Here is a 14,600-nt window from a genome sequence, read left to right as displayed (position 1 = left end):
TTTCTAGGGGAATCAGAACCCTGGGGATTGCACTCAGAAAATTGAGTGCACTCCCCATTTACTACAAGTAAATTCCATAATGTTGAGTAGTTCAAAATTTTACTCACAGTTAGTTAAATGTAACTATTGTTGAACAAAATTAACTCAGTGAAAGTAAATTGAACCTACGGCTATTACCTGCCAATGAGTTCGTAAATTTTTTCGTTTTTAAAAAAATGTATTATTTAGTTAATTTTTTACTTCTGAACAGTTAAATTTGAACTTGACAAAAGTTAAAACAAATTATTAACCTATAGGAAAATGTTGAACTTACTATGGGTACTCGTACATGCTTCTTTAGCGGCATACGAAGTTCAATGATAACACTGGTTAGTTTAATACAGTGTTGCCAACTCCCCAAGGCCAAAAAGCACCAAAAATATATTATAAATTCTAACATACCACCTTCCACCACAAAATCGAAAATTAAATGCTCTACTAAAAAAAAAAAAAAAAAAAAAAAAAACTTCCGAAGATGTACCTATTATAAAGGGTGATTTGTTAAGAGCTTGATAACTTTTAAAAAAAAAAAAAACGCATAAAATTTGCAAAATCTCATCGGTTCTTTATTTGAAACGTTAGATTGGTCCATGACATTTACTTTTTGAAGATAATTTCATTTAAATGTTGACCGCGGCTGCGTCTTAGGTGGTCCATTCGGAAAGTCCAATTTTGGGCAACTTTTTCGAGCATTTCGGCCGGAATAGCCCGAATTTCTTCGGAAATGTTGTCTTCCAAAGCTGGAATAGTTGCTGGCTTATTTCTGTAGACTTTAGACTTGACGTAGCCCCACAAAAAATAGTCTAAAGGCGTCAAATCGCATGATCTTGGTGGCCAACTTACCGGTCCATTTCTTGAGATGAATTGTTCTCCGAAGTTTTCCCTCAAAATGGCCATAGAATCGCGAGCTGTGTGGCATGTAGCGCCATCTTGTTGAAACCACATGTCAACCAAGTTCAGTTCTTCCATTTTTGGCAACAAAAAGTTTGTTAGCATCGAACGATAGCGATCGCCATTCACCGTAACGTTGCGTCCAACAGCATCTTTGAAAAAATACGGTCCAATGATTCCACCAGCGTACAAACCACACCAAACAGTGCATTTTTCGGGATGCATGGGCAGTTCTTGAACGGCTTCTGGTTGCTCTTCACTCCAAATGCGGCAATTTTGCTTATTTACGTAGCCATTCAACCAGAAATGAGCCTCATCGCTGAACAAAATTTGTCGATAAAAAAGCGGATTTTCTGCCAACTTTTCTAGGGCCCATTCACTGAAAATTCGACGTTGTGGCTCGTTAGTAAGTCTATTCATGATGAAATGTCAAAGCATACTGAGCATCTTTCTCTTTGACACCATGTCTGAAATCCCACGTGATCTGTCAAATACTAATGCATGAAAATCCTAACCTCAAAAGAATCACCCTTTAGAACTTTTGTGAATTGAATTGTAAGAAGGTAAGGTGGGTATTAAGATCGAGTTTAGCTGCTAAAATAGTAATTTTTTGACAATTACAATTTCTTTAATAATTAATTTTAAGGAATACAAACTTTGTGAAAATTTGCTTTTGGCTATTCCACATCAAGTTATAATAAAATTTGCAGCAAATATGCATAATTTTATGCCTTTTTTACTGATATAGTTTTCACTTTAGCGGCAAAACTCGAACTTAGTACTCACCATTATGAACCGCTATTCAAGTATACACTTTGATCAATTTTAATGCTTTCGTCCAATTCATTTTGATCAGTGATGTTTTTCAACTTTCAAAATATAAATATATGGAAGGAGTCTATATTAATATATGGAGGAGTCTTATTTCAGTTGTGCGTGCTTTTGTGAATTTAATACAAACGTTTTTAATGACATCTTTACCAAATTCGAAAATTCGACACTCATCGCTCGACTTTCCTACAGAATACCCTAAATAACAATATTAATTAAAAAATAATCAATACCAACTTCATTACAATCAAATTCTATAGGCACCAAAAAGGCTATTTTGGTGCTTTTTAGAAATCAAAAAGCACTAAATTTGGTGCTAAAAGCACCAAATTGGCAACACTGGTTTAATATAACTCGCTAATGGGTTCACTCTTCTCTTAGTGTTACTCGGTTCACTTACCTTTGTATGTTTGCTGGTCCTAGTGTTGCTAAAATAAATATAATATGTTCTAACATATTAAGATGTACGTCCCAAACATTGTATACTAGTTTATGAACATTATATGCTTGCACTTAAAAATAATGTGCTAAATATTTGAGTCCGAAACATATAATTTTTACACGCAAACATATGAAAAACAGTCTTTTTCGTCAGTCTAGCTCCAAAAAAAATTACCCTTTATCTATCGACAGTCGCTTTGGCTATGTTTACGAACTCAGATTGTAATTTTATGTTCTTATACATTACTTTGAGTTGTTTTTTTATACCCTGCTCCACACTGTGGAACAGGGTATTATAAGTTAGTGCATATGTTTGCAACACCCAGAAGGAGACGAGATAGACACATGGTGTCTTTGGCAAAAATGCTCAGGGTGGGCTCCTGAGTCGATATAGCGATGTCCGTCTGTCCGTCTGTCCGTGAACACATTTTTGTAATCAAAGTCTAGGTCGCAGTTTTAGTCCAATCGACTTCAAATTTGGCACAAGTATGTGTTTTGGCTCAGAATAGATCCCTATTGATTTTGGAAGAAATCGGTTCAGATTTAGATATAGCTCCCATATATATATTTCGCCCGATATGGACTTATATGGCCCCAGAAGCCAGAGTTTTACCCTAATTTGCTTAAAATTTTGTACAAGAAGAACAATTAGTACTATAGTCAAGTGTGCCAAATTTTATCGAAATCGGTTCAGATTTAGATATAGCTCCCATATATATCTTTCGCCCGATATGGACTAATACGGTCCCAGAAGCCAGAGTTTTACCCCAATTTGGTTGAAATTTTGCACAGGGAGTAGAATTAGCATTGTAGCTATGCGTGCCAAATTTGGTTGAAATCGGTTCAGATTTAGATATAGCTCCCATATATAGCTTTCGCCCGATTTACACTCATAGGACCACAGTGGCCAATTTTTTGCTCCGATTTAGTTGAAATTTTGCACAGGGAGTAGAATTAACATTGTTGCTATGCGTGTCAAGTTTGGTTGAAATCGGTTCAGATTTAGATATAGCTCCCATATATAGCTTTCGGCCGATTTACACTCATATGACCACAGAGGCCAATTTTTTGCTCCGATTTAGTTGAAATTTTGCACAGGGAGTAGAATTAGCTTTTTAGCTATGCGTGCAAAATTTGGTTGAAATCGGTTCAGATTTAGATATAGCTCCCATATATATGTTTTTCTGATTTCGACAAAAATGGTCAAAATACCAACATTTTCCTTGTAAAATCGCCACTGCTTAGTCGAAAAGTTGTAAAAATGACTCTAATTTTCCTAAACTTCTAATACATATATATCGAGCGATAAATCATAAATAAACTTTTGCGAAGTTTCCTCAAAATTGCTTCAGATTTAAATGTTTCCCATATTTTTTTTTACTAACATTGTGTTCCACCCTAGTGCATTAGCCGACTTAAATTTTGAGTCTATAGATTTTGTAGAAGTCTATCAAATTCTGTCCAAATCGAGTGATATTTAAATGTATGTATTTGGGACAAACCTTTATATATAGCACCCAACACATTTGACGGATGTGATATGGTATCGAAAATTTAGATCTACAAAGTGGTGCAGGGTATAATATAGTCGGCCCCGCCCGACTTTAGACTTTCCTTACTTGTTTTTTTTTGACGTTTACCACAAAAACCAGAAAGCTGCATTTATCCAAAAAAAAAATCAAATCTATGCAAGTTTTGATCAAATACATAATGCTCTTGCATATTTGTTTTGGCTCTCGTTTAATATATATATATTTTTTTGATAATTATTAAAAATTATTATGTACGCGAACGGAGCTATAATTGTTGGAATCATTTATTAAAAAAAATTCAAAACAATACGACTTAATACGTATTGGTGTGTTTAAGTACATATACGAGTATATTCACTATCAAAAGAAACAAACTGATATCAATGTTTCGTAACGCACCATCATTTCATTCCCCTTCAACAAAATTAGTGATATGGGACTCTGGATTATGCAACTTATTTAATTTTATTAGTTCATTTAGCTCAATTTACTTTATTTAAGATTATGTTGAATGTTTTTGTGCATGGTCAAGCATTTTTCAGACTGCCACTGTTGAAGTAATCTCTTAGAATGTTTGAAGTTTGGATTTCCATGGAACACGTGGATTTCGATGATGAGTCAAAGCAGAACATGGAACAAATGCTGTTTTGTATCGCCTTATCATATAGAATGAAACGTTTCTGGTGTCCACTAATCAGTGTATGGAAGTTTGAATTAATACGCTTTCCGATAATAGAATGTGTGTACAGGGTGGCTGATATGTAATGCAAGAAAGTGCAACCTTACTCTCCGATATAAGGAGCCCCGTTGTGCAATACTTACCATACCCAGGGTCGTGGATTCAAACCCAGTTTCGATCAAACACCAAAAAATTTTTCAACGGTGTATTACCCCCCCCCCTCAGCAATGCTGATGACATTTCAGATTGTTTCAAAGCTTCTCTAAGTGGTTTCACCGGAATGTTGGAATGCCTTTCGGATTCGGCTTCGGGAGTCCCTTATCGTCGAGAATCGGACAGCACTCAGTGATTAGAGAGAAGTTCACCACTGTCGTATCACAATGGACTGAATAGTCTAAGTTAGCCTGAAATATCGAGCAGCAACTATAACTAACCTAATTTACTTCCAATATGTCCTTGGCGCAAAAGTCCAACTGATTGGCATACAGAGATTTTGTTGTCATTTCGCGGTAGATATGAAGCGAGGAACCTCATTTTTAAGCCATTCTTGGTTGGCGCATGCTAATTTCTGTTGGAATGTTCATAGTATGCGATCGAAATATTTTCTGCCCTGGTCTTCAATATTGTCTTTAGGTTATTTTCTCTATAATATTCGGCAGTTATGTTGACCACATAGTTGATGAATATGAACGGGGAGCGACCATCGGCAGTTACCACGGCCCACACTATTTCCATCGGTTGAATTCTGGTGGCCAATCAATGGTGTACATTTTCAGCTGACCTCTTTGGTTTGTTCAACAAACTACTCAATTTCCTATGATTTCTCAACGAAGAAAATTGTCACTTTCGTGCGAGCGATGCAACTTCTTGGCTCTTTCCAGTCTAACTTTTTTATACCCACCACCATAGAATGGTGATGGGGGTATAATAAGTTTGTCATTCCGTTTGTAACATATCGAAATATCGATTTCCGACTATATAAAGTATATACATATATTCTTGATCAGGGAGAAATTCTAAGACTTTATACACCCAGAGAAGGAATATGATCCCCTCAAACATATTTCAAGAGCATTATGCTACTTTTTCACAGCGACCATGTAGCATTTTAGTTAAAAAAATTTCTTTTCTCGTCAAACATAACATGCTTTCCGAAATCAGATACATAATTTCGCAGAAAAGAACATGGTTTCGACAAACATGCTACACGTTTTCCGTGAAAAAGTAAAATTTTTCTCTTGGAACATGGTTGGGGCGATCATATTCCTTCTCTGCATGTAACCTGTCCGTCTGTTGTAATCACACTGCAGTCTTCAATAATGAGGCAATCATGCTGAAATATTGCACAAAGTCGTCTTTTGTCTGCAGGCAGGTCAAGTTCGAAGGTGGACTATATCAGTCCAGGCTTTGATATAGTCCCCATAATAACCGACCTCCCGATTTGGGTCTTTGGCTTATAGAAACCGTAGTTTTTATCCAATTTGCTGAAATTTAAAATCTAGATGTATTTTAGGACCCTAAAGAGGTGTGCCGAAAATGGTGAGTATGGGTCTATGTTTTAGTATAGCCCCCATATAGACCGATCTCCAGATATTATTTCTTGGGCTTGTAGAAACCGTAGTTTTTATCCAATTCGCATAAAATTGGAAATCGAGAGGTATTTTAAGACCCATGTTTTGTATATCCCCCATTTAGACCGATCTCCCGATTTTACTTCTTGAACTTCTAGAATCCGTAGTTTTTATATAATTTGCCTAAAATTGGAAATCTAGAGGTATTTTAGCATCCTAAAGAGTTGTGGCGCAAATGGTGAGTATCGGATCATATTTTGTTATAGCCTCCATATAGACCAATCTCCCGATATTACTTCTTGGGCTTGTAGAAACCGTAGTTTTTATCCAATTTTCGTGGAATTTTAAATCTAGAAGTATTCTTCGACCATAAAGAGGTATATATATATATATATATATATATATATATATATATATATATATATATATATATATATATATATATATATATATATATATATATATATATATATATATATATATATATATATATATATATATATATATATATATATATATATACCTCTTTATGGTCGTAGATATATATATATATATATATATATATATATATATATATATATATATATATATATATATATATATATATATATATATATATATATATATATATATATATATTTTTTTTTTTTTTTTTTTTCTTACATTTGTAATGTGGTTTAAAGAGATCACCTTTGTTGTCCGCAATTTATCGAGTTCAATTTTTACTGGATCCATGGAAATAATCCGGTGGAAATACCGGGAGCTCGGTCTATATGGAGGCTTTACCAAAACATGGACCGATATATACCAAATTTAGCATAACTCTTAACTGACTTAAAATACCTCTAGATTTCTAATATCAAGAAAATCGGATAAACATTGCGGCTTCCATGTCCACAATTTGTCGAATCGTGGGAACGGTTTATATGGGGGCTATGTCGAAACAAGGGCCGATATAGCCCATCTTCGAACATGACCTGCTTGGAGCAAAAAACGAGTTTGTGTAAAAAATTCAGCAAGATAGCTTTCTTATTGAAGACTGTAGCGTGATTACAACAGGCATCCAGACAGACGGACATTGTTAAATCGTCTTAGAATTTCTCCCCGATCAAGAAAATATATTCTTTATATAGTCAGAAACCAATCTCAAACGGAATGGCAATCTCATTATAACCCCATCACCATTATTCTTATGGTGGTGGGTATAAAAATACAAACATTTTCATAGAAAGTACGATTTTTTTTTTCGGTTGTCACTTTCCTTCTTTTTTGCGTAGAGAATGTTTTTCGGTATTGAGGCAGACCATATCTTGAGCTAACAATTTTTCGGACCACACGGTTAATAAAGGAAACACGGACGAAAATAAAGTTGTTTAAGACCTTAAGACCTTACCTTACCTTCTCTATAATATTCTTTGATACTTTTTTATACCCGAAGTATTGCTCTAAGATCCCATAAACTATATATACTCTGGGTCGTGGTGAAATTCTGAGTCGATCTAAGCATGTCCGTCCGTCCGTCTGTTGAAATCACGCTAACTTCCGAACGAAACAAGCTATCGACTTGAAACTTGGCACAAGTAGTTGTTATTGATGTAGGTCGGATGGTATTGCAAATGGGCCATATCGGTCCACTTTTACGTATAGCCCCCATATAAACGGACCCCCAAATTTGGCTTGCGAGGCCTCTAAGAGAAGCAAATTTCATCCGATCCGGCTGAAATTTGGTACATGGTGTTAGTATATGGTCTCTAACAAACATGCAAAAATTGGTCCACATCGGTCCATAATTATATATAGCCCCCATATAAACCGATCCCCCGATTTGGTTTGCGAAGCCTCTAAGAGAAGCAAATTTCATCCGATCCGGCTGAAATTTGGTACATGGTGTTAGTATATGGTATTTGGTTTTGGAGCCACTTGGAGGAGCAAATTTCATCCGAGTCAGTTGAAATTTGGTACATTGTGCTAGTATATGGCCGTTAACAACCATGTCTAACTAGGTCCATATCGGTCTATAGTTATATATAGCCCTCATATATATATATATATATATATATATATATATATATATATATATATATCTATATATATATATATATATCTATATATATATATATATATATATATATATATATATATATATATATATACCTCTTTATGGTCGTAGATATATATATATATATATATATATATTTTTTTTTTCTTACATTTGTAATGTGGTTTAAAGAGATCACCTTTGTTGTCCGCAATTTATCGAGTTCAATTTTTACTGGATCCATGGAAATAATCCGATGGAAATACCGGGAGCTCGGTCTATATGGAGGCTTTACCAAAACATGGACCGATATATACCAAATTTAGCATAACTCTTAACTGACTTAAAATACCTCTAGATTTCTAATATCAAGAAAATCGGATAAACATTGCGGCTTCCATGTCCACAATTTGTCGAATCGTGGGAACGGTTTATATGGGGGCTATGTCGAAACAAGGGCCGATATAGCCCATCTTCGAACATGACCTGCTTGGAGCAAAAAACGAGTTTGTGTAAAAAATTCAGCAAGATAGCTTTCTTATTGAAGACTGTAGCGTGATTACAACAGGCATCCAGACAGACGGACATTGTTAAATCGTCTTAGAATTTCTCCCCGATCAAGAAAATATATTCTTTATATAGTCAGAAACCAATCTCAAACGGAATGGCAATCTCATTATAACCCCATCACCATTATTCTTATGGTGGTGGGTATAAAAATACAAACATTTTCATAGAAAGTACGATTTTTTTTTTCGGTTGTCACTTTCCTTCTTTTTTGCGTAGAGAATGTTTTTCGGTATTGAGGCAGACCATATCTTGAGCTAACAATTTTTCGGACCACACGGTTAATAAAGGAAACACGGACGAAAATAAAGTTGTTTAAGACCTTAAGACCTTACCTTACCTTCTCTATAATATTCTTTGATACTTTTTTATACCCGAAGTATTGCTCTAAGATCCCATAAACTATATATACTCTGGGTCGTGGTGAAATTCTGAGTCGATCTAAGCATGTCCGTCCGTCCGTCTGTTGAAATCACGCTAACTTCCGAACGAAACAAGCTATCGACTTGAAACTTGGCACAAGTAGTTGTTATTGATGTAGGTCGGATGGTATTGCAAATGGGCCATATCGGTCCACTTTTACGTATAGCCCCCATATAAACGGACCCCCAAATTTGGCTTGCGAGGCCTCTAAGAGAAGCAAATTTCATCCGATCCGGCTGAAATTTGGTACATGGTGTTAGTATATGGTCTCTAACAACCATGCAAAAATTGGTCCACATCGGTCCATAATTATATATAGCCCCCATATAAACCGATCCCCCGATTTGGCTTGCGACGCCTCTAAGAGAAGCAAATTTCACCCGATCCGGCTGAAATTTGGTACATGGTGTTAGTATATGGTCTCTAACAAACATGCAAAAATTGGTCCACATCGGTCCATAATTATATATAGCCCCCATATAAACCGATCCCCCGATTTGGTTTGCGAAGCCTCTAAGAGAAGCAAATTTCATCCGATCCGGCTGAAATTTGGTACATGGTGTTAGTATATGGTATTTGGTTTTGGAGCCACTTGGAGGAGCAAATTTCATCCGAGTCAGTTGAAATTTGGTACATTGTGCTAGTATATGGCCGTTAACAACCATGTCTAACTAGGTCCATATCGGTCTATAGTTATATATAGCCCTCAGATAAATCGATCCCCAATCACACAAAAATTGGTCCATATCAAGTTAATAATTGTATATAGCCCACATATAAGCGACCCCCATATTTCAATTCTGGCTCTCTACGTACCGTGCAAAAGTCCATATCGATTCGTAATTATTTGTAGACTTAACTATACATAACTTTTTTGTCTAATATATACCATGTATGGACTAAATCACAATTTAGAAAACGATGTTAAGAAGTTTTAAGATACCACAACCCAAGTAATTCGATTGTGGATGACAGTCTTTCGTAGAAGTTTCTAAGCAATCCATGGTGGAGGGTACATAAGATTCGGCCTGGCCGAACTTACGGCCATATATACTTGTTTGAAATTATTTTATTCCTCAGTATAAATAAGTAAGTTCATGCTCAGAAGCATAGAATTCTATTCGACACATACAGTGAGCACCAAAAGACATGGTACCCAAGACGCGGGCTGTAATTTTTCAGTTTCTCAATGTTTTTATACCCTCCACCATAGGATGGGTGGAAATATTGCTCTAAGACCTCATAAAGTATATATATATATTCTGGGTCGTGGTGAAATTCTGAGTCGATCTGAGCATGTCCGCCCGTCCGTCCGTCTGTTGAAATCACGCTAACTTCCGAACGAAACAAGCTATCGACTTGAAACTTGGCACAAGTAGTTGTTATTGATGTAGGTCGGATGGTATTGCAAATGGGCCATATCGGTCCATTTTTACGTATAGCCCCCATATAAACGGACCCCCAAATTTGGCTTGCGAGGCCTCTAAGAGAAGCAAATTTCATCCGATCCGGCTGAAATTTAGTACATGGTGTTAGTATATGGTCTCTAACAACCATGCAAAAATTGGTCCACATCGGTCCATAATTATATATAGCCCCCATATAAACCGATCCCCCGATTTGGCTTGCGACGCCTCTAAGAGAAGCAAATTTCACCCGATCCGGCTGAAATTCGGTACATGGTGTTAGTATATGGTCTCTAACAAACATGCAAAAATTGGTCCACATCGGTCCATAATTATATATAGCCCCCGTATAAACCGATCCCCCGATTTGGTTTGCGAAGCCTCTAAGAGAAGCAAATTTCATCCGATCCGGCTGAAATTTGGTACATGGTGTTAGTATATGGTATTTGGTTTTGGAGCCACTTGGAGGAGCAAATTTCATCCGAGTCAGTTGAAATTTGGTACATTGTGCTAGTATATGGCCGTTAACAACCATGTCTAACTAGGTCCATATCGGTCTATAGTTATATATAGCCCTCAGATAAATCGATCCCCAATCACACAAAAATTGGTCCATATCAAGTTCATAATTGTATATAGCCCACATATAAGCGACCCCCATATTTCAATTCTGGCTCTCTACGTACCGTGCAAAAGTCCATATCGATTCGTAATTATTTGTAGACTTACCTATACATACTTTTTTTGTCTAATATATACCACTTATGGACTAACTAACAATTTAGAAAACGATGTTAAGAAGTTTTAAGATAACACAACCCAAGTAATTCGATTGTGGATGACAGTCTTTCGTAGAAGTTTCTAAGCAATCCATGGTGGAGGGTACATAAGATTCGGCCTGGCCGAACTTACGGCCGTATAGATTTGTTTTTATTATTTTTTGTGTTCATAAGACATACAAAAATTTCGGTAACCGATGCATTATAATCCTATTAACCCTCATTTTCATGAAGCTCCGTTAGTGCTAGGTTAGCTAACGAAATTTTAAACCGGACTATGGACATATCTGTCACCTTGCCTATATATTCCCTATGCCAGTTAAGAACTTAACTGCTGACATTTTTTCAGTTAAAGTTAACCGGAGAAAAGATATTTCCATTTTTCTTTCTGTTAACTGGCAGTTAAAGCCTAACGGAGCTACATGAAATTTGTGACTAATTTATCGAAAAACATGAAATTAAAAGTGGTACAGTGTCATAAATAATCGCAGCAGTAAATATTTATTACTAATTGGAATATTTCATACATTAAAAATGCAAGATTTCACTTCTTTTCTGTGATTGTTTTTAAACAGGTGATGACAGTGTTGCATATTTTCGAAGATGTCCTAGATAAAGATAAATACTATGTTCGCTTTTCGAGTTGAAATTTTCGCGGTTACTTTATTAAAACATTTCAATATAAAGCAGATAAATTAGCTCAGTTGATGCGCAGTTTCTCGTTCCTCTAAATTTCGACAAGACATAGGTTTGTTTTCCTTTATAAATTTGATTATTTCAGGAAAAGTAATCGTGGAAATAAAGTGATTTTCAACTCGAAACCCGAACATAGTGCCCACCTTAAACGAGTACTCCGTTTTCTTGTAGTCCTTCACGACTAAGGGTATCCAGTGCTAAAAGAAACCAGCCCTAATGTCGATAAGTGAACACTTACTTACGTGCATTTCGTATGGGAAAACCAAAATCCGCGACAGAATACCGTGACGGATAGCGGCATGTTGCCAAATTAAAATCTATTCCAATTTCTAGACGGAAAATTTTATAGTGTTGCCATTGCTTATCAAATGTTTGAATTCACCACATGGTATTGTTGTTGCCTGGACACGTGAACGTTCTTTTTCTTCGAATAACTCAAAAAATAACAATAAACAAGAAAAGAGGAAATTTTTGCCGACAAACTTATTGTATTTGTCGCCGCGGAAAAAATGTTTAGCCTACCCCGATCGCAATGGTTATATTTATCCATAGACCTTATAATACATAGATGATCCACTATTCTCTTTAAAAAAATGTGTCAGTTCCAAAAACGAATTTTCTGACATTTCGTTTTGATTTTTTCGTAAAGAGTCAGTCCCAATGCTGCTCAAAATTAAAATTCGTATTTTCGCGGTTTTGGTCACAATTTTTTGTTCATATATGAACTTTTCATATATTAATTTATTTATAAATCCTCTGCATCAAAGTTCAAAAGCTCTAATTTTGTGTAAAATTGGCAAACTACAAAAAGGAAAACGAAAGAGATTGTAAGCGTGCTCTTATTTTTCTCGTTTATTCTTAATCTTCGGAACTGTCAAACATAGTTTGACACCCATGGCTCATCTATGTATTATAAGGTCTATGTATTTATCTACTAAATACTAATCAGAGAATGAGAAATCGGCAAACTATTAGTAAAACAAAAAAAATGTTTTTGCTTAAGTGTTTTTAGTTTTGAGATATTACCATCGGTTCCATAACTTTATCTGCTCACTGTATATATAAAAGTGTGGATTTGAAATTACTCGAGATTGTTGCATAGATATGCACAAGGCATAACATTTGTGGATGTCGTGTGTTTGGCATTTGTGTCGGTGTTGATTGCCTTAACCATCAGAAATGGCAAATCACCTCCGTTTACACCTGCCACCAGATCAACTCTCCAGTGCCTAGTGCCCTAGTTTCTCGATTACATGTTTATGTACCCCAGTATTCTGTCGCCCCGCACCCTCCCCCATATATGTATATATTAGCACTTCAATTAGGAAAAATAAATGCAAACATGAAGGCTGCAGAATATTGCCAAATGCAACAACAAAATCATATTGCCTGCTCAACCCATTACAAGAAATAGGGATTCAAAAGCAATTCTTTGGAGATTACAAAGGCCATCTATACGTTAGTGAGTAGACGTAACCATAGCGATAGGCGATTACTTGTTTACGTGCATTTCTTATGGGACATCCAAAATACGCGACGGAAAACCGCGGCGGCTAACGGCGTGACGCCAAATTAAAATCCAACGCCAATTCGCGTGGCGTATTTTTCGTATGATTTCCTTCAAACTAATTTCTTTCTATGACAAGTGAAATTTCTATAACGCAACTAGCTTATTATAATTTTTTTAAATAATAAGGGAAATGAAGTGCTGAAAACATTACTAATCTGCTTAAAATTGTGAAAGGTATATTGGTGAACAATTTTGGGATAAAGTGATTGTTTTTCATATATTTTTTCAGATACGATGCCTCCATCGAGAATAAAAACACTGGTTGATAGACGCTGCAACATGTATCTTACTACTTGTAACTCAACATCATTCTTTTATTAATGCAAAAAAATATGTTAAATTTTAAGTCGTATAAATGTAATATTTATGAGAATTTATAAATGTTTAATAAAAAAAATAAACATCTAAACAATCGTGTTTTTCTTGACCACAATGATTCTTTTACAACTATCTTAAAATTCACTTTTTCTGATTGTTTGAAGGGGCTCTTATTGGCGTCGTTCTAAATGTATCTAAAAAGGCACTTAATAACTGCACTCAGGCGAAACTTTTTTTGGTAACTTGGCGTGGTACACCTTCTCAGTAGTGACGGCGCTTTTCCGACGAGTTTTGGACGTCGTATACGATTGTTTTCGACGTGGTGGTGACTCTCAGAAGTACCGTCAAATTCAAAAAATGTTGGCAGGGCTGGAGCATCAGCCGAATATAGCAGAATTGCAACTTATAAATCAACATAATTCCTGTTTTAAGACAATATTGAATGTGTTTTTATTCGTATAAATGTTATAACTGGAATAATTTATAAATCTATATTTAAATTAATAAACATCTATACAATCGTATTTTACTTGGGCACAATGATTCTTTTACAACTATCTTAAAATACACTTTTTCTAACAGTTTTAAGAGGCTCTTACTGGCGTCGTTCTAAATGTATCTAAAACGGCACATATTCGTTGCACTCATGCGACGCTATTTTGTTGTAACTTGGCGTGGTGCAACTTCTCAATGGTGACGGCACTTTTACGACTAGTTTTGGATATCGTATACGACTGTTTTCGACATGGTGGGGATTATCAGAAGCGACGTCAAATTCAAAAAATGTTGGCACCAGTCAGAAAAAAAATTTGTTCAAAA

General features: G+C 35.6%; 1 long non-coding RNA gene across 1 annotated transcript; it reads left to right on the top strand.

The window, feature by feature from the left end:
* Positions 1–12,978: 12,978 nt before the first annotated feature.
* On the top strand, positions 12,979–13,864 carry LOC142240508 (uncharacterized). Its single transcript, XR_012723297.1, has 2 exons — positions 12,979–13,637; positions 13,693–13,864. It is a non-coding gene; the product is annotated as an uncharacterized LOC142240508 (long non-coding RNA).
* Positions 13,865–14,600: the final 736 nt, after the last annotated feature.

Source organism: Haematobia irritans, chromosome 5 (genome assembly GCF_050003625.1).
Source record: "Haematobia irritans isolate KBUSLIRL chromosome 5, ASM5000362v1, whole genome shotgun sequence".
Taxonomy (NCBI): domain Eukaryota; kingdom Metazoa; phylum Arthropoda; class Insecta; order Diptera; family Muscidae; genus Haematobia; species Haematobia irritans.
The sequence above is the reverse complement of the archived record's forward strand: the minus strand, read 5'-3'. Positions and strand labels throughout refer to the sequence as shown.